General features: G+C 38.9%; 1 long non-coding RNA gene across 1 annotated transcript; it reads right to left on the reverse strand.

Moving 5' to 3' along the window:
• Positions 1-14,086: 14,086 nt before the first annotated feature.
• LOC103597567 lies at positions 14,087-27,599 on the reverse strand. Its single transcript, XR_551117.1, has 4 exons — positions 27,514-27,599; positions 21,374-21,481; positions 19,590-19,664; positions 14,087-14,179 (listed from the first exon to the last, which is right to left on the reverse strand). It is a non-coding gene; the product is annotated as an uncharacterized LOC103597567 (long non-coding RNA).
• Positions 27,600-27,805: the final 206 nt, after the last annotated feature.

Genomic DNA, 27,805 nt, shown 5'->3' on the forward strand with positions numbered 1-27,805 from the left:
AAGCGAATGCTTTTTGTATGATAACCGTGTTTTAGAATGTCATATCTCTGAATTGAAAGTCAAGACGCATGAACCACATTTTTAATGCAGTTGCTTTTATGTGTATACTTAGATCCTTCTGTTTACCCATTTTCCTCATTTAAGATAAGGTTTTAGTCTAATGGTCCCACATGATATGTAATGCATACGTAGTCTTCTCTATGTACAAAACATCATGTTAAAGAAAAATTTGTCTAAACACTTGTTAAAGATGGTAAGGCAGACTTTATTCAAGGGCGGCCATAAAGATAGGTATGGGAACCACTGCAACAGGCTCTCACAGTGGGGGAGAGAGACTGGACTCAACTCTGACTCCGACAAGGACGAAGATTTATAACCAAGGAGTAGGGTGGGGATCAGTGGATGGAAAATTACAAAAAGGAAACATCAGGAACAAGGGGTTTCTGGCTAAATTGACTTGACACGATTATTGCTGAAGGCAGACCAGGGTATTAAGGTATGTAGGATACTTAGATTCCAGGGGTGAGGAATTTTCACTAGCTAAACTGACTTAGCAGGATTCTGGCTCAAACAAGTCTACATGGACAGAGCGAGAAGTCCAAGCTTGGGCCTAGTCAAAAGGGACTCAGGAGACTGACTAAAGTTTTGGTCAGAGAGTCTTGGTCAATCACATACATAATTTATAGCAAAATGATATTAACTGATGTATTTCCCACTGCATCCACCCCCCCCCCCTCACCCCATCCCCAGACACTTATACCATTACTTCATTTAACTCCTAGATGGTTTCTTAGGCTGGGCAGGTAGAATGGAGGTCTCCATTGCTTTAGGAAAATAGTCATGAAGACTGAGAACAAAGACATCAAATTATTGGCCTTTAAGTTCAGAAAGTTTCAGTCCAAATATAAAACAGAAAATATTTGGGAGAAGATACAGTCAAGCAGAACCTCCAACCCTGACTCTCCCCACCCACCTATCCCAACCTGACCCCACACATACATTGAAGATGCTCAGAACTAGGAAGGAAGGTACAGAGAGTCAGGGATGACCCTTCATCAATCTTGGAATGAGTTGCAAATTGTGGGGGTACCCCAGGGGTGGAATGGCATCAGACCCCAGATCAGTCTGGCTATCCAGAAGTAGATGGAAGTAAGGACCACACTTTGTTGGGAATTGTGCCATAACAACAGAAGAGAATGGAGCTGAGTCAGTTGTGGAGGACACCAAGGCAGCAAATAAACCTAGTAAGCCTAACCCGAGGACCCCTTTACCACAGCAGTGTGCAGGAACCAAAGAAATATTGGCTTTTCTGGCCAAGAATTACAAGGTCTTTATCCTGAAGCCTGAGATCTTATAGGGATCTTCCAATCAGTACAAAAGGACACACATGGGCCATGCATTCTCAAGTCTGGACCAGACTGTGATTGCATATTCCAGTGAACACGAGCGCAAGACCTAGATGTAGATACTTCCTTCTATAAACTCCCAGAGCTTATAGTCAAACCCAGGAAAGAACTGAGGAAAGTCCTAAATAAGGTGAATTTAAGCCTGAAAGGACTAAAATCCACCAACAAGAGAAAGAGAGACACTAAATAGTTTTTAGAAAACAAATAAATTTACTTTTTCTGCACATCTGAATATGTGACTTGTAATGTGTCTATCATGATTTCATTTAATAAATGCTCCTCCTGAGGTTTCCAGTAGTAGCTCCAATAGTACTGTGCTATTTATACAAGCAAATATTAAGTTCTTATCTGGGTCTTTAAGCATATGGGACCCCCTGTAGCAATACAGACACTACCACTGCCCTTGGTTTTCGGCAAGTAAAAAAACTCTTAAATCCTATCTCACACAAAGTCCTCAGGGCCTCAGAACAACAGCCTCACCGGGACTCAGGGGTCCTCTTCATTCCTGAACTCAGAGACTGTAGCATGCCTAAAGACCCTGTCCTTCTCAGCAGTTGTCAGGTTCTGATAAAGGTTCAAGCCCCAGTGGCATTCATGCTAAACCTGCGTACATATTAACATTTTCTAGGTCTTTTAAATCTCTTTTAGTCTTCACAATTACCCGTGAGAAATGCACAATCCCTTTAATTGTGGCAAGAAATGAGATGTCAAGTAGCTTTCCTGAGGTCATGGTTACAAAATGGCACAGCTGGGATTTAACCCAAGATCCTTCTGATTTAAAAAACACTTTCTTTATACCACCCCACCCTGTCTCGTGACTAAAACATCTAGTAAATTGATATAAAATATTTGAGGTTCCAATACAGTGGTGGTATACATTAGATTTTCTCCAAATAACTACTTGTCATGATAATTGTTTTACTCCAACGTAGGCACTAACTTAAGTTATACATTCCATTTAACACCATTCTATTTAGTTCAACAAATGTTTATTGAGAGCCTACTATACATGGGTCAGTGTCCTAGGTACCGGACATTCCTATGGAATGACTTAGGTAAGGTGTTGACCATTGAGGTGCTTCTGCTACATCTCAGCACAGGACTGCAATCAGTGTGGTAAGTGCTGTGAAGAGGAGCATGAAGCACTCGGCCGTGTGGAGGTGGGAGTATATACAGTAAGGATTCAGTCAAGGGAGTGACATGGTTAGATTTGTCCTTAAAATGGATTGCAATGATGGAGGTAAGAGAATGGCCTGTGGGTGGCAAAACAGGGGAGATGAGGCAAATGAAGAGGCCAAAACAACAATCTAGATGGGTGAGGATAAATGCCTGAACTAGGGGAGTAATAGCAAGGCTGAAAAGTAGGAGGGAAAGCACAGGACCAATAGTTAGGGGTGAAATCAGCAGGATGCAATGACCGGATGTGGTGGGTATGGGAGTGGGAGGAGTTTCAAGTGACTTCCAACTTCCTGGCTTTGGTTTCTAGTGCACAGCAGCACCATGTCTGAGGCGGCATGTGTGTGTGGCAGGGGGTCCTACTGCAGAGGAATTGTAGTATGTTTATTTCATTTAGTTATGGTCCTGCCAAGTGTAACCTTAAGTTACTGGGCACATTTGAGGAGGGGTCAACTTATAGGTGGTAGAAAATACTATGAAATGAAATGAGAACCACACCCTGTCTGCCCCCACCTGAGGACGGGTATGCAGAGAGAGAAGAGCAATAGGCTGACAACGGAACCCCAAGAGAACCACCATTTTGGATTATGTAAAGAAAAAGGATAAACAAAGGAGACAAGGAAGCAACAGCCAGAGAGTCTGGATGACAGACAAGAGGAGATTCATGGAAATGAAGGAGTGGTTTCAAGAAGGGTGGTCAGTATGCTAAATGAATAGAGATGTGAACTTGAAGACTAATTGGATTTGGAAACATGAAGGTCAGTTATGCTTCTCCAGACATTGGCAGGGCAGAGGAGAGAGGAAGAAGCCAGATTTTAATAGGTGAATGACTGGGGAAGTGAAGTGTGGACTCCTCTTTCAGAAAACAAGCTGAGTGGGGAATAAGAGGGATGGCTGACATTGAAGGGACACGCAAATCCATGAGCCTGAGGAGAAGCAGAAAGGTGAAGGCATATGAGAATGATGCACACAGAATTATATCCCAACCAAGAGCTCAAGCAGAAGGACTGTGCTCAAGAAGATGGTGAGAGACCTCATCTGGTGAGATTGGAGGGAGAGGATCAAGGATGAGTAAGGTTCAAAATTTAAAGGAAGGTATGGGTGTTCAAACGTTTTCATTCTTAAACACCTTGATATTCTCAGTAGAATAGGGTGTCAAACCTAAATAACAGACATAAAGGGAGACTCTATCTAAATATATATATATTTATTCAGGAACAGACATTGCAATGGGAATACTCATGGGTGTGTTCAGGGAGGTAAAGGAAGACAAGGGTTTTTAAAGGTGAAGTGAGAAGGGTTACATAAGTTGTTTTGAGATAATTATCCTTGGATACAAAGACCAGTAAAAAGGGTGGCATCAGTCCAAGGTTCAACAGGCAGTTGTTGGGCAAATGTCCTAAAAGAAGTATTCTGTGTGGGTGTAAGGTTGCAGTGGCCTTTGTACAGGGTTGTGGTTTTTGCAGACTTTTGTGATAGTTCTTGTTATCAGTCATATGTGCATGAGAATCCCCCCTTCATGGCATTCCCTGGCTCCATTCAGTAGGGTTTTAACACAAGCACTTTCACAAGGGAGAGGGGCAGGGGTTTGGAAAAGTTCTTGAGAAGAGTGGCAAGAGTTACTGACCAAGTACAAAGAATAGGATTTTCAAGTGTTGATGAGACCCTAGCAGAGTTGAATGTGATATTGGCCCTCAGCAAATACCAAGTGATTTTTTCTGAAACCACTGAGCAGCCCAAGTGTATGCAAAGTAAACTCCAGGGTATAAGAGATTTGGGGGTGATGGTGCAAAAGAGTGATTCTGGCAATCAGTCATAGGGTCCAAGCTGGGGAGGGATATAAAGAAGACCAAAGTGGTAGATAAACTGGGATAACAGAAACATGAGATAGGAGATGTGAGCAGGCTCAGAGAGAAATTTATGGAGAATAAGGTCTAAGGAGAGAGCTTGAAGTATTCCCTACAACTGTCCTGCCTTCTATACTTCAATTTTAGTTGTCAGTTTTTGAGGAGGAGGGATATAAAGGTCACTGGAGTTGGAGAGGTGTAAGAACATTAAAGTGAGGGAAGGTAGTAACAGGAAAATGACTTGGGGCAGAGAGATTGTGACCCAGGTGTCAAGAGTTTTGGATGGAGGAAGTGAATGATCTAGAAGAGGTGTCTTCCTAGGACAGCCAGGCATCACTCATGACCAGGAGGTCAATGAAGCCCTTTTTAAATATACAGAAGATGTCCCATGGGTTTCCAAGGGTACTGTTAAAATATTTGGGGTGGCAGAGGGAGTACCATATGCATAGATCAGGCAAAGATAGAGCAACATAAGAACAAGAGAGAAGAATGTCAGCCAATCACCTAAATGACAACAACGTGAGGTAGTTGAAATTAGTCTCAAAAATTTTAAAGGGAACTTTAGCGTTAGATTCCAGTACATGAACATTTAACTTGGAATTATCTAATCCTGATCCATCAGGGAATTCTGGAATGGTGAGGCTCAGGCAAGTCTGCCTTGGGCTTCACATGGGTAGAAACTATGCTGTTTCACTACACGCCAGCCACATCATCCTTTATTTTCTTCAAACTGGCCAAGTTCATATTCCTCTCACCCTTCATGTCTCAGCTCAATTTTATCTTCATGGTAGGGCCTTTCCCAACTACACACACTAAATAGAAACCCCTCCTATCATTCTGAATCCCACTACTGTTTTGTTTTCTTAACCATTACTTCTTTGCTATCCATTTTCTTGCAGTAGAATTTAGCTCTGTTCTGCTCAATAAATATTTGTTGAATGAATATTTGTGCTCCTTGGCAACAAAACTATACCAAGGGATTTATTTATGTCAGAATAGCAAATTGACTTTATGTGACCAAATCAATAATAATATATTGTCTAATATATTTCACTTTTAAATACATTAAGCAACAATCAAGTGAATAAATCACATGGTGATTCTATTTAACCCTTTGAAGTCAAAAATAATAATAATTATTACTATATATCATAGTACTAATTATCATAGTGCTATTATTACTACATTTTTATAAAATGTAAACACCAAACACTCGCACCCAAGACAAGTAATGAACATAAAGATTACAAAAAGATGGTCTTTCCCATCAATGCATTTATGAGGTAACAGAGAAGGTAAGACATATTTGTACAAAAGAGACACAACTGAAAGGTTATTGAAGCGGAGGAGTCAGATTACCTGGCTCTGGATCCCCAGTTCCCCACCTAGTAGCTGTTTTTCCTTAGGCATGCTACTATTCCTTGAAGCATCAGCTTCAGCAGCATTAGAATAAGGCTAATAATAGTACATACTTCACAGGGCTCTCATGAAAACTAAATGAGACGAAGAATATAAAATGCTTCGCAAAATACCAGACATATAGCAAGGATTCACTAAATGCTGATTGTTAGTGCTTACAGTTCCTACTAAAGGATTCTTTGATTTAATTAACTGCTCCCTTTACATAAAGTTAAAAACCATTTTCTATTATTACCTCTGATAATAACAATCCATTCCTATTTAACTAATTAGTTTTATTGGATAAATGGTAACCTACATCTGAACTTCATGATATATGCCTCAAAAAATAAAATATTATTTATAAATTAACATTACAGAATAAAAAGTGATTATACGGGAATGAGCAGCTTTCTCAACTAACCTTTGAGTAGCCTAATTATGGGGAAAACAGGGCTTTTATTAAAAATAAATAATTGTTAATGAAACTGAGAACCTTTACTAATCTGTGGAAATTTAACCATAAGAGGGTTTTTTTTAGGACTTTTTTTTATTGATTATGCATATTCATGGTGTACAAAGTGAGCATCACCACCTGTGCCCCAGATGTGATGAGCAGATCAAAACTGTCAGCATGCGCATTACCACAAATTGCAACTATTCGCTGAACCCCCCACCCAACCTCTTCCCAACCTTCTTCCTTTTCCCCCTCCACTTGACATACCTAGGGGTACCATAAGAGTTTTAACCATGAGAATAAATTTAGCTCACTAATCTGCAAAAATGTCTATTGCGTAATACTATTTACCATTTACTCACTTCTGGCACTATTCAAGAACAAATGCCTTTCTCTGCAAGGTAACTATGATTTGATCTATAAAATATGGTTTTTAATCATAAACATCTGGGTCAGAAAGTCTTATGGAACAAAATACTCTAGGGAATATGTTGAAATCGTTTCAGAGTTATCTAAAACTTGGATCGTTTATTAGTTACTCAAGCAAGATTTCTTCATGGACAGTTATAGCCATGTAGGTTTTTATGTTCACAGATACAACATTCAAAGTATAAAATCAAAAGATTGATATTTCTAATTCAAACATCGCCATACAAATAGGTAAAATCACTAAAGAGACTTATCTGGTACATCCCACATTTCAATCTGTTTTCTGCCAATGTATACCTGAAAAATAAAAGCCAAAAAGTCCTTATTGTTCCAGCACATGATTAAATTCAACATTAGAAGCCTTCTGAAAGAAGCTGGATAGTGACATAGTTGGCCTGGTTCTTGCCCTATACACACACACAAAAAATTGTTTCTGTGTTTATCTTCATTATAAATTAGAAAATGTAAATGTTGTGTTACAACTACTAAAATTTTGGAAAATCATTTGTAATCTGAAAAGTCAGAGCTGATTTATTACAAGCAGCAAATGCTTGTCAAATGACAGAAATGGCACATTTAAAAGTTGTAAAATATGAGATTTTTATTGCAAATAAGATTCACATATACTTTCAAAGGAAAAGAGTTGGAAAAGCGAACATCGTTAAATGTCTCCAAGATTAATGGTAAGACACTCTGAAATGGCCATGTCACAGAATAGCAGAGGAAAGTATAACTTAATTACAGTCCACACATACATATACTATGGTTTTTGGAGACAGGTTTCACTTTGGCTATTGATTCAGACAGTATTATATTCCCAACAATAATAATGTTTTATTTTATCATCCTGTTTGAACCAGGTTTGAGCACACAGCTGCAGCATGTTGAATTTTTAAGAAGCAAAGTCGGTCCAGTTTCCTGAGTTTTGGCTTTTTATTCCATATTTGAATTTATTTTTCTTGGAAAGGAAAAATAGTTATAGCAGCACCTGGTATAGTGCCATGAACACAGTGGATGCTTAATAAATATTTGTCACTGTTGAAGTTAGGAGAAACACTGATTTGCACTCTGCACGATATTTTGGATTGGAACCATATTGCCTGCAAAAAGCATAAACATTGGTTGCAGCATCTGAATCTTAGGCAATTTTTGAAAATGACTATTTTGCAGGAGGCCTAATCTGTTATAGAAAGAACAAAATGCGACTTATAACTATGATTAGGATGCATTAAAATCTTACAAACTGTTTAGAAAAGCAGACTCTACAGAATGCTGGAAATTCTTAGGCTTTTGTCTTGTGATCTGATTGGCCTTGGCAGGAGAGCCAGAAGAGGACCTCAGCTGTTAATATGTAGAAGAGAGGAAAGTAAGCCAAGATTGGTGGGGGCAGGGCCAGCCTAATGGACATGATGGTAGAGTTACCCCAATTTCAGCCTCTAAGAGGTCACACCAAACCTGAGTCCAAACCAGAGTTATATTGATAGTCATCATCTCATGTAAGCCAGGTGGGAGCATGGCACCAGGAATTGGCTTTGTGGGAAATGTTATTATCCGATGGACGACAGTTTTATGTTTGGAGTGGGAGGGATTATCTGGGCTGTAATAGGGCCTTAGCCAGTGGGCTGTAGAGGGGAGAATATCGGGATAAGATCCAGATCCCCCAGAGAGAAGAGGTTGGCAAGACTAGTCAGCCTCTCAGGCCCAGACAATTTGGCTGAGGTTTGGGGCTGGAATCTATCACCAGCAGAAAATGAAGTGCAAATGAAAAATGAAGGGAAGAGTCTAGGAACACAGTAGAGTTTGGGTCAGGACTGATGAGCTTAATATTGGTGGCCCCATAGGTGTTTACACAGGGCTCATCCAATGGCTGGCTCAGGGCAACAGACAAATTCCAGACTCCGTTTATTGATACAAATGGAACTCCTAACATCCTGCCAATCTTGGATCTCATTTGAGTAACAACTTGATGGTGCTGTGTCTATAGGCTGACATCTAGGAACTGCAACTGGGCATGGCTATGCAAGAGCTGTCAGTTTGGGGCATTAATTTTTTATTCTGGAATAAACTTAACCCCAAAACTATATTAAAATTGATCACTTACTCACATACTATAATGTCAGTTCCACAAAAGGAACCTTTGTCTTTTCATTCACTAAAGTATACCATGTGCCTAGCTGGCAACATAGTTAGCACTCAACAGGTATTTGTTGAATTAAACAATGAATTAATCAAATATTTACTAAGCATTGCCATCGGGTCTGCAAAACTTGGAGATGACTTCCCTTTCTAGTTACACTGTACTTCAGTTTTTTTTTTAATCACAAAGATACTGCTATTCCAGAGCAACAAAAGGCAGAGACAGATTAAAGAGTCTTTCATGCCTTTATTCCATTAAGAAATAAGAAAAATTTTATTTCACTTATTGAGAAATCTTAAAGTAGGGGATTATGACGGTTAGTTTTATGTACCAGCTTGACTGGACCACAGTGTGTCCAGATATTAGATCAAACATTATATGGAATGTCCCCACGAGGATATTTTTGGACAAATTTAACAATAAAATCGACAGACTTTTTTAACTGAAGGCCTGAATAGAACAAAAAAGCTGACCATCTCCTGAATAAGAGGGAATCCCTCCTGCCTGATTCCCTTCAAGCTGGGAGATTATTTTTTCCTGCCTTTGGACTCAGATTGAAATACCAGCACTTCCTGTGTCTTAGGTCTGCCAGCCTTTGGACTAGAACTATACCATTGGCTCTCTTAGGTCTCTAGCTTGCCAACTGCAGATCTTGGGACTTGCCAGCCTCTGTAATCACATGAGCTAATTCTTTATTACATATTTATATAACCACCCTATTAGTTCTGTTTCTCTGGAGAGCCCTTACTAATACAGGGAGTTGCAGGGTTTATTAATTCAGTAACTCAGCATCATCAAGGACCAGATTCTTGCCACTTTCTTATTCTGCCATCTTTAGCATCCTGGCTTCTCAACTTAGGCTGGTTCTCCTCATGATCCAAGTGGCTGCAGCAGCTCTAGACATCACTTCCTCACCTAGCCACAACCGAAGTTAAAATAGTTACTGTTTTTTCGAACGTGTTTCTTTTTAAGAGCCAGCCTTTCTGAGAAGCAACCCCAGCTGACTTCCCTTTACCTTTCCATGCCCAGAAGGATCACATGACTCTTCTTAAACCAGACTCTGAAAAGCAGAATAAAATTACCATGATTGGCTGGGAGTAATCAGATTTATCCCCTTGAGACTGGAGATCCGAGTCACTTTCCCTGAGATAGTGGCTACATAGAAGGTGAGCAACTGAATGAGTTTTAACAGCAAGAAAGAAGGAGAAGTGGTCTTGAGATCAAACACCTTCTTGCTATTCCTACCTTGCTTTTAGCCCTCCATTTCCATGCAGGTGGGAATCTTGAATTTTCCTAATGGTCCTGAGCCTCAAACCTGGCTTTTCTCACTAAGTGACTAGGAGCTGTAGGATCCTAGAGCCACAGCCCAGATCACCTGCTCCTTCGGAAGTGAAGAGCCCACTTCTGTGGGTGTCCATTCCTACTGTGATAACAAAATACCTTAGACTTGGTAATTTATAAATGATAAAAATTTATTGCTTACAGGTGTAGAGGCTGGAACGTCCAAGATCAAGGCACTAGTAGATTCAGTGTCTGGTGAGGACTCAGTCTCTGCTTCCAAGATGGCACTTTGTTGCTGCATCCTTTCATAGAGGAAGGGATGATCTTCCACACGGTGGAAGAAATGGAAGGGATGAAAGGGAAGGAAGGAAGAGGCAATTTTCTGAAGGCTTTTTTGTGAGGTCATTGATCCCTTTCATGAGGGTGGAGCCCTCATGACCTAATCACTTCCCAGAGATCTCCACCTTCTAATCACCTTGGTGATTAGATTTCAACATATAAATTTTGGAGGGACACATGCATTCAAGCCATACCACTCCCCCACCTCTCATCTTATTTCCTTCTTGGGAATTGACAGCTGAAGAAAGAACCCTCATTCATCAGGTTGCCATGGGGTAGGGCTGAGAGACTGTTCTATACAGGAGCATAGAAGTACAACTGCCTTTGCCTCAGTGTTGGGGTAATACCAGGTCCAGGATTCCTGTAGGATCTTTATGATCTTTATTATGACAACACTGTAATTCATTTTCTCCCTCCACCCAATTCTGCTTTTTCACTTCCTTTCACCACTGACCCTTAACACCCACCTCAGATGTAGATCCCAAGCGCCCTCTTAAAGAAATCTTCATAAATTTTCTTTTCAGAGCATTTTTCTGGGAAATCCCACCTGCTCAGGAGCAGACCACAAAGGGGACTGGTCCAAAGTCTATGGGACTATCAGGTAACTGCACCACCAGAGGGAGATAATGTTCTGACCTCTTCTTCGGGGCAGGAATTGTGGCCTGTGGTGAAATATATTAAAGCTTCTGTTTGCCTTAACTGGTGTATAAAAGTTCAAATTTAGGTTCAAATTTCTTCCTAATCTAGCTATGGAGATAGATAGATAGATAGATAGATAGATATAGAGATATAGAGATATAAAAGGCATGCAAACATATTTCTAAAGAAAAGCTTTACTCAAAGGATTTCCAAATTTTATTATTCTCCCTTTGTATTGATATCTTTCATAAAAGGGCATAGTCACTGTAAAGTTAGGGCTAGGGCTCACAGACCCCTCAAGCCTGTTGTACAGACTGGGTCACAGGCCCTCCACATGCAGGTCTACAAGCTAGGTAATAGGAAAAGGTCCTGGGAGCCATGGATAAAAAAAAAATTAATAGGCTTTATTTAGAGCTAGGAGCAGCTGCCCTAGTGGCTTCTTGGAGTGTCTGGAGAAGCGCCGTGTATCAGAGCCATTATTTCTCTATACTTAGGTCCATAACCCGGGACACCTGGGTGCCCATATCTAATTACATTAGGTAGTGACCAAGGAACACCCGGGTGTACATGGATAGTTACAGCAAATACTCAGCAAGATTCTGAACATCTCAGGGGCCCTGGCCATTTTCCTATATTTTCCCAACAGTCACCTTTGCATAACTTGCTTTAAAAACAATGATCAAAATAGATTAGATCCATCTGTTCCCAAGAGAAGGAAAAAATCATTAATAGGCAGTGCCTAGGATCTCAGAACCCATTTGGAGATTTTTCAAAGGATGTCCCATAAACAACACCTATAATATGCAAGGCACTATCTCAGGGATACAAAAAAAACAGACATATTGCCTTAAGGAGTTTATACCCTAGTTGAGTAGACAGAAGTGGAAAGATGTAGTGTGATAATGCACGAGGCGGGAGGGTACTATGAAAGGACCTAGCATGTCACCTAAGTCAGCCTAGGGAATAGGAAAAGCTTACCAGAAGTAAGTTAGAGGTACACTTAGAAAGTACATTTCAAGAAGGAAGGGAGTTCACAGGAGAGAGAAGAACATACACATAGGCCCAGAAATAAGGGCGAGCAAGTCATATTCTAGAAAGTGAAGGCATTACCACTATATTCCCAGCACCTAGAACAGTGCCTGACAAATGCTGAATGCTCAGTCAGTATTTGCTAAACAGATGAATGAATGAAACTGTTGCAATCAGTTGACATGTCCAGTATAAGGAAAGAAAGTAGTGAGGGATGACGTTGGAAAGGTACATAGGAGTCAGAGCATGAAGTTTTCCTAAGGGTCACGTTAAAGAATTTGAATTTCATTCTGAAAGATAAGGGGAAGTTTAAAAATTGAAGCATGGTAGCCATGATCAGAGTGCTGACAGCCATGCACAGAATACAAAGGTACTTTGAGAGGTTCATGGAAAATTTGCATTATCATCCAATTCTATTTTTCCACAAACTTTTTGAAGTGTCCCCATATGAAAGGGCAGGGAGTCTAGTAATTAGGCCATCACAGTAATCTAGACAAGAAATAATGAGGTTTTGAGAAAGGACAGTAGAGACCAGGAAATATTAAAGATCAGTAAATTCTAGAGACATTTAGAAGGTACCATGGAATATACTAATATTTATAAAGCAAATGTATTTCACAGGGCCTCCAAAGCCCTGCAGTTTCAGGTTTAGCCTTACTTCTTAAAAGTACATATAGAAATGTTGACCTTGCAAAAGACAGGAAATTTTCCCCAGGCTATAGTCTCTATCGTAAGATAAAGAATTATAACACAGCAAGGTTGCTGGCTCAAGAACAGACAAGTTACTTGATTGATATGTAAAGATACTGGGAAATTGCTGTAGGGAAAGACAGTGTTTGCTAAGATCGAGCTTTTGTTGGTGGATCGACTTAACCTCTTGCAAATTGCATTATGGAATGTCACTTTGCTTGTTTTACTGATGTTACCAGCCTCTATTGTTAAACTTGTTAAACTATACTTACAAAAACCCCACCTATGTTCTTTTCCTGTGACTTCCTGGTCTGGAGAATAAATGCGGGGTGAGAACCCCAGTTTGTGGTTAATTTCCCAAAAGGAAGGAATGCCTCTCTTGAGGGTTCTGGGAGATTAACCCCTTCAGGGCTTCTCACTGCTCAGAAGAGATGGGCTTTCAGTAATCCTTTGTAGCTCTGTCACCCAGGGGAAGAGGGGTGACCAATCCATGGGAGGTAAAGCAACAAGGTACTCTGAGCAAGACTTGGATAACAGTATGGATGTAGGTCCTTGGTGAGAGACAGACACCATTTGTTTTGAAAAATTTTAGGAATTTCATTGGCTGTTTTGTGTCCACCATACCGTGTAAGTTGTCACTTGTCAGGACAATGTTAGTTGTTCTAGTTGAACCTGTCTCTGAAAGGAAATTTTTCTTTTTTTTTCTTTTCTTTTTTTTTAAAAAAAGATGATCAGTAAGGAGATCTTAACCCTTGACTTGGTGTTGTCAGCACCACACTCTCCCAAGTGAACCACAGGCAGGCCCTTGAAAGGAAATTTTTCACAAAGCTATCATAACCCCCAGTATTACCATATCTTCTCCAGTTTTCTCTCGGTTCCTATTTCTTCCATTTCCTTGTAAAAGAAAGGTTTCTGATGTCTATATTTCTCAGGGCTTTTGTTTCATTCTTTGATACTTCAAAAATAGTTCTTGGCAACAAATTTAAATTACTCTGAAAAAATAAAGTTAACTTTTTTCATTACCAATGAGGAAACATACTCATATATTCTGCACCTTTCCCAAATTATATTCTTTTTCAGGGAAAGCTGTAGCTGGACTCAGCAGAGATATTTACACACCTTCATGATTTCTTTAAGAGTGATAGGCTTGGATATACAAAAGCAACAGGAAGGCCAGACTGGCCACTCAATATTTTGTTCCCTTGAGAGGATGATCTCAGAGAGCAAGGAGAACTAGGGAGGGATAAAAGACAAAAAGCTTTATTCTCTTCCATGTTCACTCCAGTTGTTTTGTTTCAATATTATATCTTCATATGATTAACATCAGTCCTCTATTGTCAGTCTTAGGAATCTGCAAAATTAATTTTTTGATACTCTTATATAGTGCCATTCATCAATAAGTTCAGAATGGGGGCAGGAGATAATGATTTCAAAAGCAATATAATATGATCTAGAAGAATGTATTACCATTATTTTATTAACATAAATTATCCATTTTTCTCACAGATAGATTCACATTAAAATGAATGGTGAAAGAGGAAGAAGAAAAACATTTCAATCCTATTGCCAAGGCTAATCTTACATATGTTAATATTTTCATCCCCATTTATTAAAAATTTGTATTAAGTTGAGTTGAAACATCTGGCATATCAGGTGGCATCATTAAGCAGACATGTACCACATCCATTAAAAGCAGTCAGATCTGTCCAGCAGCCTCAGGTTGGACCCTATGGCATTTCTTATAAGTGTCCTATTTCCTGTTGCCTTGTCTACCTTCCTGATTTCTATTATTTGGATCCCATTTGGGGTTTCTAGTGTCTTCTCTATTTGACTCTTGGCGGTGCTTCTTCAACACATAGTAATTTTGTTTGAACCTACCTCACTGCCACTCTCCCTCACTTTAAACTTGAGGGCACCAGCACATCTCCAGGACTGACTGCTACGTGTGCCAGGTCTGGCACTGGTATAGTCTATGCAGCACATGATACTGAGATCTATCAGTGGCCATAGAAAATATTCTCACCAAAATTTGGCATACAGTCTAAAACTAGATTGCGGTGAGACTTCCAGAAAATATAAATGTACTAAAAATCACTAAACTGTACATTAGAATGGGTGAATCTTATGATATGTGAATTTCAGGTCAATAAAGCTTAAAAGAAAAAAAATTGGTCAGGCAACGGAAGTAGAAAGAACATGTATGGACTGACATTGGATTAGCATCTTTAGTATTGGTCAATATGGGGGAAGCTACCATCATGACAGGGTCGGCCCACAAGAAATTCAGCTGGTTGAGGCAAAGCATGGAGGCTGTTAATTACAATAGTTCCCAGTCATGGGAAGAGTAGAAAACTATTAAAAACCCAATAAAAAATAGTGTTGTTGTTAGTGGTGGTGATTCATCACAACTGACGTTGGGATTCCAAGACCAGTTCTCAATTGCTGAGAAAAGCATTACAACAAGGAATTTGCATTTGTCAATTTGGAGTTTAGGATGTAAACCAACCCTGTATAACTAAAGGACTCAATAAAAATTATTCATTGGAAAGGTATGGGGTCATTTACAGAATCAAACAAAAAGCTAAACAATCAAGCATTGTGTAGAACATGATAGGAGCCAAAATGATTCCAATAATCCAGTAGTCAGAACTAATAGTCTCTTTGGAGAGCTGCTGTCAGACTAATCATCAGTAACTGTTTAACAATTAAGAGAGACAATTGATTGTCCTTGCTTAGGTCAAGTGTTCATGCCTTGACCTTAGGAGGGTAGGGCTCTTTCACTGACATCCCCTGAAAAACAACATGCATTAGGAGAGGGATTATTTTTCATATGGTAATCAATGTATTTTTACCAAAACAAGAAGACAGAGATGTTGGACAGTAAACATACACACGCAGACAGATGTCCACTGTGCTTTTATCAGTGCATGAAATTAGAAGTCCCTTTTCCAGATAGCATGTCCATTAAAGGTAGGACTTTGGCAACTATGCTGAGATTAGGGGAATTGCTGTACTGTCTCAGAAAAGAGGCTAGATAGAACACAACACGGCCTCCATTCTGTAAGAGGACTGAAGTTGCTATAAGAACAAATAGAGATTGTGGATAAAGCAGAAGTTTAGCTTTATAAACAGTGAGAGGAAGGCTCAAGTGTGGAAAAGTCAGATGTAGGAACCTCAAGAGAAAAGGGAGTAGCTATAACAGAGAACAAAGCCAGAACATGGTGTCATTCTTGGGCAGCAAGGGCACCCTGGGCATGTTAGACCAGTGGTCAGCCCAGAAGCACCTACTTCTGTCCTCTCTTGTTACTCTCTGCACTCCCAGCCAAGTACCATAGTGGGTTTAGGTCAGTTTAATCAAATCTTTATTTTGTTACAATTAGCTCAATAATTAGAGATCAGTTGTAGACTCAATTGGGGTTTTCTTCCAAGAAATTTTGAATGTTTCCAAGAAATTCAATTTCTTAAATTTTTAAGAAGTACTGATTAAAATAAAAACATAGTGGGAGGGAGATTTTGAGTTTCTGTGGGTTTGATACTTCCTGAGTGATATGGAAAGAATGAAATTTAGTCAAGATATAATAAGTGCCTACTGTGTGCAGAACACTGTGATAGATACTGGAAATACAAAGATGGTGCTATGGTTTAAATATTTTCGTTTCCTCCAAAATTCATGTGAAACTTCGTCCCCAGTGCAACAGTGTTGGGAAGCGGGGCCTAATGGGAGGGCTCCACCCTCATGAACAGACTAATGCCACTATAAAAAGGAATTGTAGGAGTGGGTTTACTCTCTTTTGCTCTTCTGCCATGTGAGGAACAGCATTCCTCCTCTCTGGAAGACACAGCGTTCAAGGTGCCATCTTGGAAATGGAGACCAGGCCCTTACCAGACACCAAACCTGCTGGAGCCTTGATATTGTACTTCCCAGTCTCCCCAGAAATAAATTTATGTTCTTTATATATTGCCCAGTGCTGTGGACTGAATGTCCCCCCCACCAAACTCATTGAAGCTTAAATTGTGTCTCCCAGATTTCCAGGTATTGGAAACTTGGCCCCCAGTCCGACAATGTTGAGACAGTGGGGAATCCTATTGTGATGATTGAAAGATGGGGTCTTGGGGAGGTGATTAGATTGTTGGACCATGCCAAAGTAAATGAGTTAATAATGGTGGTCAGGGGTGGTCAGGGGCTTTAAAAAGAACACATGAGAGTCTCCCTCTCTCTGTTCTGCCATTTTCTGTCATGTGAGACCCCTACACTGCTGTAAAGGCACCACCAAAGGAGATCCTCACCAGATGTGTTCCCTGGACTGGATTTCCCAACCTCCAAAACTGTAAGCAATAAACTTCATTTTCTTATAAATCACCCAGTTCCAAGTATTTTGTTAAAAGCACCAGAAATGGATTAATACACCCAGTCTCAGATAATCTGTTATAGCAGCACAAAACGGTTAAGACAGACACTCATTGTCATTGTCCTCAAGGTACTGATCACACAGAAGGGATACAGAAATACCAGCATTTGTTTATATAAATGCAGTGTGGTATGTGTGTTCAAAGAACATTAGAGCATAGTGTAAGTACCTAGTCTGCCCTGGGGAATTGGGGCTTGTGTCAAAGAAAAAATTACATTAGCAGGAAGACGTGACTGAGAAATAGGATTTTGACAGATGGACAAGGTAGGTGATATAGCATTTCTTCCAGATATAATGATATGCAAGATTATGAGAGTATACAGTACGATCCCCCTTTAAACATGGGAGGAACTGATATCTTCCAGGAGCTACATAAAGTACAGTGTTTCTGGGGAGGGAGTGAAAGAAGAATGATGGGGCTGAGAAGGCTCATGGTAGATCACATATATCAGATAGTTGAGGAAGCCATTGAATTCTGAGCAGGGGAGTGACATGCTAAAGAACCTTGGAAAACCATGAGGAGGAGAGATTGAAGAAGCATGAGACTGTCTGTTCCCAGGAACTTCTGCATCATCCAGGTAAGACATGATGAGTAAATGTGGAAAAAATGGAATGGATATTTAGTTGCTAAAATGGACAGCAATTAATATAATAACAGCTATTTTTTATAAAGCTCTGTTTGTCAAGCATGAATCTGATTTCCTGAGTTCAAACATTGTGTCTCTACCCATTGCTAGCCATGGTGGGCAACTTGATTGGTTTCCCTGTACCTCAGTTTCCTTATCTGTAAATTAGGACCTACTTCATGGGACTGTGAGGATTGATTGGTTACTACAGGTTGAGCATCCCAAATCTAAAATGTTGGTGCTCAAAAAGTTTTGAATTTTGGAGCATTTTGAATTTCAGATTTTTGAATAAGGGATACTCAACCTGTATATATGAAAGGCATTTGGAACAGCGCTTGGAATACAGTAAGCTCAAATATGTTAGCAATTATTATCTCATTTTACAGATGAGTAAACAAACTATAATATACTTAGATAATTAGGTAAGATAGGTAATCTATGAAATGTGTTTCAAACCCATCTTTTCTAACTCTAGAGGATGCACTTATAACTTCTGTTATAATTCCAGGTCCTCTAAACAACAGACTCTGCTCACTGATAGAAGCTTGAGAAGAAGGAAAAAAGATTTCAGATGATGAAATGATCAGCATATGATTTAAGTGTTTTATTTACAGTTTGGATTTCCTATAGTGTCAGGTTTGGTGCTTATACAGTCTTTAATCCTAAGGGTTTGTTAGAGATACTGATTATACTCTTGCTACTACACTCTCTTCTAAGAGAAGTTTCCTTCTTCACTAATAGCCCTTGCTGTCCCCAGTTACCACAAACTAAACTAAGAGTGAACAACAGACCTAGATGCTGAGCTAGACAAATCAAATACTTTTTCTTGTATATTTGCAGAAAGTTGTTGGCTAGGTAATGATAGATAATGGATGAAACAGACCATTTAAGGGACGTGGTAGACTTTTTCAGGTTAACAAGATTAAGTCACAGGCAGAATGTGGAAGGCTTTGAACTGCAGACCTAGAAGTTCTGATTTTTATCATATTGACAAGGAAAAATCACCAAAGATTTTGAGTAGGAGAGTCACGTTGTGAAAATAAGTAAAGATATTGAATTTGTAAGGTTATATAATATGAATTGAAGGCCAAAGAGGTCAAGTTTACTGGGAACATAAAATCATGGGTGAGAGCAGTGAAAGCTGATATACAAAGTAATGGATAGATGCAAAAGCATCTAAGAAAGAATTTATAGGACGTGGGGAAAGATAAAATATAAAAGGTAAATAAAAGAGGAAACAAGAGAAACTAAAAGATTTTGAGTTTAGAGTACAAAGTACTAGAAATAAAGAATTAAGAGAAAAGATGCTTTAAGGCATTGAATTAAAATTTTTTGACAGGTTGTTTCAGGTAGTGATAGAACATTTAAGTGGAAATATCTAGTTGGGTGCTGGATATTAAAAGTTTTCAGAGCTGGAAAGTATCTTAGAAATGATCACAATCCAATTGCCTTATTTCGTGAGTGAGAAAAACTGAGATCTAGAAAGATAAATAATTTATCCATATAACACAAGTAATTAATATGGAACCAAAACTCAAGCTCTTTGGCTCCCAATCCAGTGTTCTTTTAACTATATTGCACTGCCTTCTCTAACTGCTTGGTTAGAGCGGAAGAAATATAAAAATTATAACATTGGGAGAGACCTACTGTGGTAAAATATATTAAAGTCATAAGATATGTAAGGAAGGGAATTTAGAGCAGAGAAGGCAAACAATTTTCAACTTACATGCCAGCTCCGGTAAATTGGTATGACTGCATGAATACTGTGTTGAAAACGATTCTGAACCTGTATCCTGGCTTACTGAAAATGAATAATATAACGAATTAGTGATCATGGCCAACAGCAAGTTGAAGTCAGCAGCATCTGCGTCACCTATTGCTAACACTAGTCAGAAAACCGCAGTCATAACCATGGGAAATAGCTAAAAATATTTGAAAAGTAACAGCCAGCAAAATGTCATACTGGTCAGTTTTGTACAGGTTAGTAATATTTCCTTTCTATTATTTTGTTCCTACCCTTAAATGGAAGGTATCAGATAAACTGCTGAGTGCTTATTGTTACTCTGAAAACATGAAGGATTTGAATATTTGGGGTGTCATGATGGAACAGATTTAAAAAGATTAAGAGGCAAAAATAGAGAAAGAGAGAGATACCTAAACTATTTTTGCAAAACCTGGTTTATTTGTTCTGTACTTTCCCAGACTTCAGCTTAATTTGATTTTATTCTATGACTATCTAGTAAATTCTTCTTAAATAAATTATATATGGGAAAGTCAAGATTGTAGACTGACCACACACATTTATGTCCTCTTCTTCCTAACAGCCCAGTAAATGTGGCAAAGGAAATGCCACACGCATACACACATACACATATTTTATATATATACACACACATACACATATTTGATAGATAGAGAAAATCAATAAAGAATAAACAGGACAGAAAGCCATTAGGAGACAAGAAATGTAATAAAGTTTCTTAAAGATATTAAGCAGTTAGAAGAGTAATGTTGTGAGTTAGGTGGTACCCAAAAAGATATGTCCAAGTCTTCATCCCCAGGACCTGTGAATGTTACCTTATTTGGAAAAAAGGGTCTTTGCAGACGTAATTAAGTGTCCTGAGATGAGGACATCATTCTCGATTTTCTGGGTGGGCCCTAAATCCAATGATAAGCATCAACAAAAGACTGAGGCAGAGGGGATAGTTTATATAGACAGAAGAGAAGAAGACCTATTGAAGACAGAGGCAGAGATTGGAGTAACTTGGCTACAAGTCAAGGAATACCGACATCCACCAGAACCTGGACAAGGCCCCAGAGCATCCAGAGGAAGCATGGCCCTGCTGATGCCTTGATTTTTTCCTTCTGGCTTCCATATCTGTGAAAGAATGTATTTCTTTTGTTTTAAGCTACCAAGTTTGTGGTAATTTGTTATAGTAGCCATAAGAAACCAATGTAAGTGGTTTCTAAAGAAGCTGAGAAAATTAGCCTTGCAGAAATACAGAGAAGCTCAGAAAACACCACCTGGAATCAGGTAGTGGAATGTGTAATTAAAAATGGGGGAATTAATTTAAAATCAGTATAAGTTATAATTACCCCTGCCACTTCCTTACTCCCAAAAGTGGAATGCTCAACAGCCAGGTATCTACCACTCCAGTAAAAAACTGGAAGATTCTTCTCTATAGAAACGGCACAGTCTGGAAAGAAGTCGTGCAGCCAGTGTGGCTGTTTTCCATCCAAACACCCTAAAGTGAAGTGGATCAATTGACGAGCCCAGTTCACAACCAATCAGCTTTTCACTGCTTTATTTTTAACAAGTAACTAAGGAACCCCAGACATTTTTTTAAAAAGGCTCTAGAATTAAAGAGAAGCCAAGAAAAGATAAACAGCAGGGGGTAAAACATCCACAGGGAAAGTGGAAATAATTCAATAGGAGAGAACAAAAAAAAGGAAGACAGTCTATTTATCGGATATGCTCAAAGATAGTTATGCCACTTATTAATTTATTACCTTTCAGTTCCAAACCCATTCCTTTTTTCCCTGCTTGTGATACTGGATCCAGACTCAAGATTTGATCTTTGCTGGCTGGCTCCATACCGGCTCTGCCAATACAGACCACTGGGGAAAAAATACCACACGGTCAAACACTGCAAGGTCAGAAGGGGAGGAGGCATTTTTTATCTTATTTTATTTTAAACCACTTTATTGAGGTATGATTGATATATAAAAAGCTGTATATATTTAATGTATGCAACCTGTTGAGTTTTGGAATACACCTGTGAAACCATTACTACCATTAAGGCCATAAATATATCCATCACCTCCCAAAGTTTCCTTCTCCCTCCCCACATTTTTGTGGTAAGAACATTGAACATGAGATCTACCCTGTTAGCAAATTTTAAGTATACAATATAGTATTGCCAGCTATAGGCACTATGCAGTATAGTAGATCTCCAGAACTTATTTATGTTGCATAACTAAAGCTTTGTATTCTTTAATCATTACCTCCTCATTTCCCCTTCCCTGCAGCACCTGGCAATCACCATTGTACTTTCTGCTTCTATGTTTGACAATTTTATTTTATTTTATTTTCCTTTTTGTCTTTTTTCGTGACCGGCAATGGATCGCAACCCTCAGTGTCGCGCCCGTACCGGACCGGGACCGGCCACGGGATCGCAACCCTCGGTGTTGCTCCCGCCCCTCGCTCAGCCAGTGAGCGGCCGGTCTGTATGTGGGATCCGAACCCTTGGCGGGAGCGCCACCGTGCTTCCCAAGCGGCGCACTATAGCAGTGCGCCCCGGGCCGGCCCAATGTTTGACAATTTTAGATTCCACATATAAATGAGATCATACATATTTGTCCTTTAGTGTCTGGCTTATTTCACTTAGCATAATACCCTCCAGGTTCCTCCATGTTGTCACAGATGGTAGGATTTCCTTCTTTTTTAAAGCTGAGTAATATTCCATTGTATGTATATGCCACGTTTTCCGTTCATCTGGGAACGGATGTTTAGTTAATAACACACCCTTGAACACCAGTGCGTCAAAGAAGAAATCAAAAGGGAAATCAAAAAATATCTTGAGACAAATGAAAACACAACATACTGAAATTTGTAAGATTCAAACTCAGTCCTTAGAGGGAAGTTTACAAGGATAATTGTCTACATTAAAAAGATTGTAGAAAAAGTAAAAACCTTAAATAAACAATCCAACTTTATACCTCAAGGAACTAGAAAAAGAACAAACTAATCCCAAAATTAGCAGAAGGAAGGAAATAACAAAGATTAGAGCAGAAATAAATGAAATAGAAAAATAATAGAAAAGACCAACAGAACTAAGAGTTGTTTATCTTAAAAGATAAACAAAATTGACAAACCTTTATCTAGACTAACCAAGGAAAAAAGAAGACTCAAGTACATAAAATTATAAATGAAACAGGAGACATTAAATTGATAGCACAGAAATGCAAAGGATCTCATAAGACTACTATGTACAATTGTACACCAACAAATTGGACAAGCTAGAAGAAATGGATAAATTCCTAGAAACATGCAACCTACCAGGATTGAATCATGAAGAAATAGAAAGTCTGAACAGACCAATAGTGAACTAGGAGATTGAAGCAGTAATCAAAAACCTCCCAACAGAGGTAAGCCCAGGACTAGATTTCACTGGTATTAATGGCAATCCTTTTCAAACTCTTCCAAAAAATTGAAGCTGAGGGAGCACTTCTAAATTCACTTTACCAGGCCAGCATTAACTTGATACTAAAGCCAAATAAAGACATTACAAGAAAATTATAGGCCAATATTCCTGATGAGCATAGATGCAAAAATCCTCAGCAAAATACTAGCAGACTGAATTCAATAGCACATCAAAAGGATCATACACCATAATCAAGATGTTTTTCTGGTTTTGGTATTTTTCACTTGTTGGGCATGCAAGGGTCCCTCCAGTGTTTAACACAGCAGCAAGCTGTGTGTTCCTATGGCAACCATGCCCACTCAGAGGTCTGAATCTCAGCCTCTGGGGCTCTTCCTCCTGAGTTTCCAAGTTCCTTCCTTATTCACTTTTCCCTCAATCCTAGGAGTAGTAGCTGCTTTCTTCAGTTACTATCTCTGTATACCTTAGAGTTTTCTTTCAGTAGCTAATAAATCTTTTACTTAGTTTACATTTTACTTAGTTCACAAATATTCTCCCTATTCAAATCACTGGTGTGGTAACGTTCGTCCTCTAACTGGACCTTGACTGACAAAATAGTCAATAAAATGTTGAATCTTTAAAATTCTATAAAATGGAACATTAGAGATCAGATAAAACCCTCTGAAATTATTAATATGATTGCTAACGTAAAATTTTCAGTATATGGTCAGAAGATTAAGTTTTAAAAAATCCCACAGAAATAGAACAGTTAGGTAAATACGAGAGGTGATATTGAGACATGGAAGGGATAAGAGTGAAGGCAGTACAAGGTTGCCAACATTTTCATCTTACGAAGTGGACTGTCAAGAGACTTTATATATAGTTGAGCAGATATAAAGGGGTAAGTATATTCTTAAACATGCAAAGATAACCAAAAGAGGAACTAAAGATTGTAACGGTAATAGTAACACTTGTCTACTGTTCTAAATGTATTGACCCATTTAGCCTCACAATAGTCCCTTGAAGAATGGACTATTATTACTCCCATTTTACAGAAGAGGAAAAAGACACTCAGAGAGCTTGAGTAACTTGCCTAAGGTCACATAGCTGTTAAATGGTGCAAGTGGGATTTCAGAGTCTGTGCTGTACTGCCTCTTTATTTGACTTTACTGGGAAGAGATAGATAGGGCAGGTGGAAGTCAATAAACATGAGTTAAATCATTGTCTCTCAGCAATAAAATAAGATAATATTTAAAATTGATGAATCAAAAAATAGTGATGAGATAGGGAATCACCAGAAGAAACAAAAATTCCTTACTACCATCTAATACTTAACCCATAATGAGAAATCTCTGATTGCCTAAAACATCTCTTTATATAGTTGGTTTCTTTGAATCAGAACCCAAACAAGGCCCACTCATTGCATCTGTTCTGGCTCCAGAACCCTACTCCAGCAGTGTTATGGGCTGAGTTGTGCCCCACTCCCAAATTCATATGAAGTCCTAACCTCCAGTACCTCAAAGTATGACTGTATTTGAAGATAGGGTCTCTAAAGATTTAATTAAGTTAAAGTAGAGTCATTAGGGTGGGCCATAATTCAACACAACTGTGTCCTTAAAAGTATAGACTAGAACACAGACAGGCATAAAGGGAAGATCATGTGAAGACCCAGGGAAAGTGATCATATGGCCACTACAGCTGCTGGAGGCTGCTGATGCTAGTGCCCCCGGGACAATCCTCAAGGCCACCGCCACCACCAGACCTGTAAGCTACTGGACCTATAAGCTTCTGCCGCTGAGGAAGCTGAGGACTGAGCTTGTGTCGTATGCCAACATCTCCTGGGATCTTTCCCAATTACCTAGCATGGAACTGTGTGTGAGGGGTCTGGGGACCCAGTCTATACAATGGGTTTGAAGTTTCTGAGCCCTAGCTCTGACAATATAAGTGGAAACTTAATATAACTAAAATAATAACTACAATAATGAAACATTTTGGATTTGGTTATGATTTGCCTTGCTTTACACATACTAATTATACATTAAAAGATAATCCCTCATGTTATAACAAGAAAAGTCCCTTCTCGTCTATGGTAGAGATATCTGACCTGATTCCCTTAGAGAAGGAGGCTGGTTACCCACAACAGAAGTTGGGAAGACCCTAATTTCACATTTAGTAAGAGAAATGAAACTGGTTGCCAACCTAGTAAATAGATAACATACCATTTGAATAATAAGATGAAAATTTAAACATTAGCATCCACAAAAGGCCTTGCAACTCAGAACATTAATGAGTGTCCAAAATGTGCATTTGCCCAACCAGAAGACTTCTTCTTATAGACAGAAGATGAGCTGTCTGGGCTGGCTAGTTGGCTAAGTTGGTTAGAACACAGTTTTATAACACCAAGGTCAAAGGGTTCGGATCCCCTTACCGGCCAGCCACAAACAAACACACACACAAATAAAAACAAACGAAAAGAGTAGTTCCAGGCATGATTGCCTAGTCTGATAATTTTGGACATCTCATCATCACAATACCAACATTCTCCTCCCTGTACCAGCCAGCTGCCTGCCACCCCCAACAAAAAAAGAAAAAAGATGAGCTGTCTGGAGGGCTGCCTTTAATGACAGATAAGGGCTCTGGATTCTTGCATGTATTTCTAGACACACTATGGTGGTACAGTCACCGTTCTGTTCTGTGTTTATTAATCTAGAAACTATTTTCAGCCCTTGCATCAAATTGCATCTCATCAACTATAATAAGTTCAAACTATTATATTAAACTTCAGTAAGTTAGTTTGGATAACAAATACATTTGTAGTAAAATGTAATAATAAGGACTTGCACACCCTTAAATTGAAATCTTTTAGGCCCAGGTAATGATGATACATGTTAATATGCTGCCATCTAGTGCTCATTGCTTTAGAGCTCTAGACTGAGGATAGGCTGACCTGGATTTTTCACTTCCCCTTAGTCTCTGCAGCAGTTCCTGTTTTTCGTGGGGACTTCTGAGACCTAAATAAAAACATTTTCCTAATAAAATGATATTTGTATGTAAACAGCCAATCTACATACAGCTTTATACACTACAGGAAGCTCAGTGAAGTCTGACCCAACCCTTATCTACAGGTTCATGGAGTTTTCTTAGCATGTTACCCCACAGAAAGAGTATAAGTAAGAATACATTAATTCAGTTAGTCATCTGCTAAATTTGACTGACAATCACTATCAAAAAACCATTACTATTAACTCATAAAATTTCCTGCAACAAGTATTAAGAGTTGACAGAGAAGGAATCCCTCCTTATCCAATATGTCAAAGAGATAATGTAGTAGTCTGTTTCTGTTGCTTACAACAGAAATACCTGTATTTGAGTATTTTTTAAAGAAACAATATTTATTGCTTACAGTTTCCAAAGTCCAGGGAACACATCTGGTGACAGCCTTGTTGGTGGGTGGTGACTCTCCACAGAGATGCAGCGTATCACATGGCAAGAATGGCAGAAGCAAGAGAGAGAGAGCTTCTCACACACTCTTCTCTTAAAGCCATCAGAACCATGCCCATGACCAAAATTAAACCATCAATGGATTAATCCATTCACTAGGACATGGTCCTCACATTCTAATCACATCCTAAAGGCCCCGTCTTTCAATTACAATAAGATTTCCTACTGTCTTAACAATGTCAGTTGGGAGTAAGTTTCCAACATGAGCTTTGGGGAAACAAACATATCCAAACTATATCAGATACACTGAAAAAAAATCTGAAAAATAGCTAAATATGCTAACACGTCGCATTGAGCTCACTGGAAAGTAAAAGAGATTTTCAGGGGCCCAAAGATAAGAAAGAACTGAAACAAGAATGGAAAGCAAGGGCTGAGGGCATTCCCATGCTGGAGCATTTGCTGATACCAGGAGTATAGTCCTACTATGTAATGGCCTCCCAAAACATAAGATATGAGGTCTTGTTCAGTATGGGAACTAAGATGTTTGCATACAACTGGAACCCTCAAAAGATTACACCAGTAAAGAGAAACAAGGAAGTTTTTTTGTCAGGGCTAAAGTTTGGATGGAAAAAAAAAATTCACCTCTGAATTATAAACATAGCCCTTCTTACAAAGGATTTTAGTTCAAGTCTATAATAACCAGAGAGGTCAGATATGGGGTATAAGAAAAGGGAAAATGTCAAAGATTACTCCAAGGTGTTTGCTGTTTGGCTTGAGTAACTGGAAAAATAGAGTTGTCATTATGGGGATGGAGAAAGCATCAAGTGGGGTTTGTTCAAGAGGCAGAAGATAAGGAGTCCAGTGTTAGAATAGTTAAGTTTGAGATTCCTTTTGGACATCTAAGTGGAGACATCTAGTATGCAGTTACATTTACAAGTCTGAAGTTCAGGAGAGAAGAATGGGTGGAAAAAATACATTTGGGAGGAATCTGTATGATAATGGGACTATAGAACTGGAAGAAATTACTTAGTGAGTAAGTGTAGGTACAGAAGAAGTCCAAGAACTCACCTCTGGGATACTCCAGCACCAAAAGGTCAAGAAGATAAGATAAATAGCAAATAAGCCCTAGTAGGAGGAGCAGCAGGAAGATGTGCAATCACCTGTTAGAAAATATAACAAGAGAAGTGAATGCATTCAGAATAGCATAAAAACTGTATAAAATAATGAGGAATAAATTTGGTAATAATCTGGGTGACTTATAAGAAAGCTCTCTTGTTTTAAATCTCACCATATCACTTTTTGGCATTTTTATTATAATTGATAAAGAAAAGTTAGAATAGAAATAGTATAATACAAAGCC

The sequence above is a fragment of the Galeopterus variegatus genome, unplaced genomic scaffold (assembly GCF_000696425.1).
Source record: "Galeopterus variegatus unplaced genomic scaffold, G_variegatus-3.0.2 Scaffold2353, whole genome shotgun sequence".
NCBI classification, from domain to species: domain Eukaryota; kingdom Metazoa; phylum Chordata; class Mammalia; order Dermoptera; family Cynocephalidae; genus Galeopterus; species Galeopterus variegatus.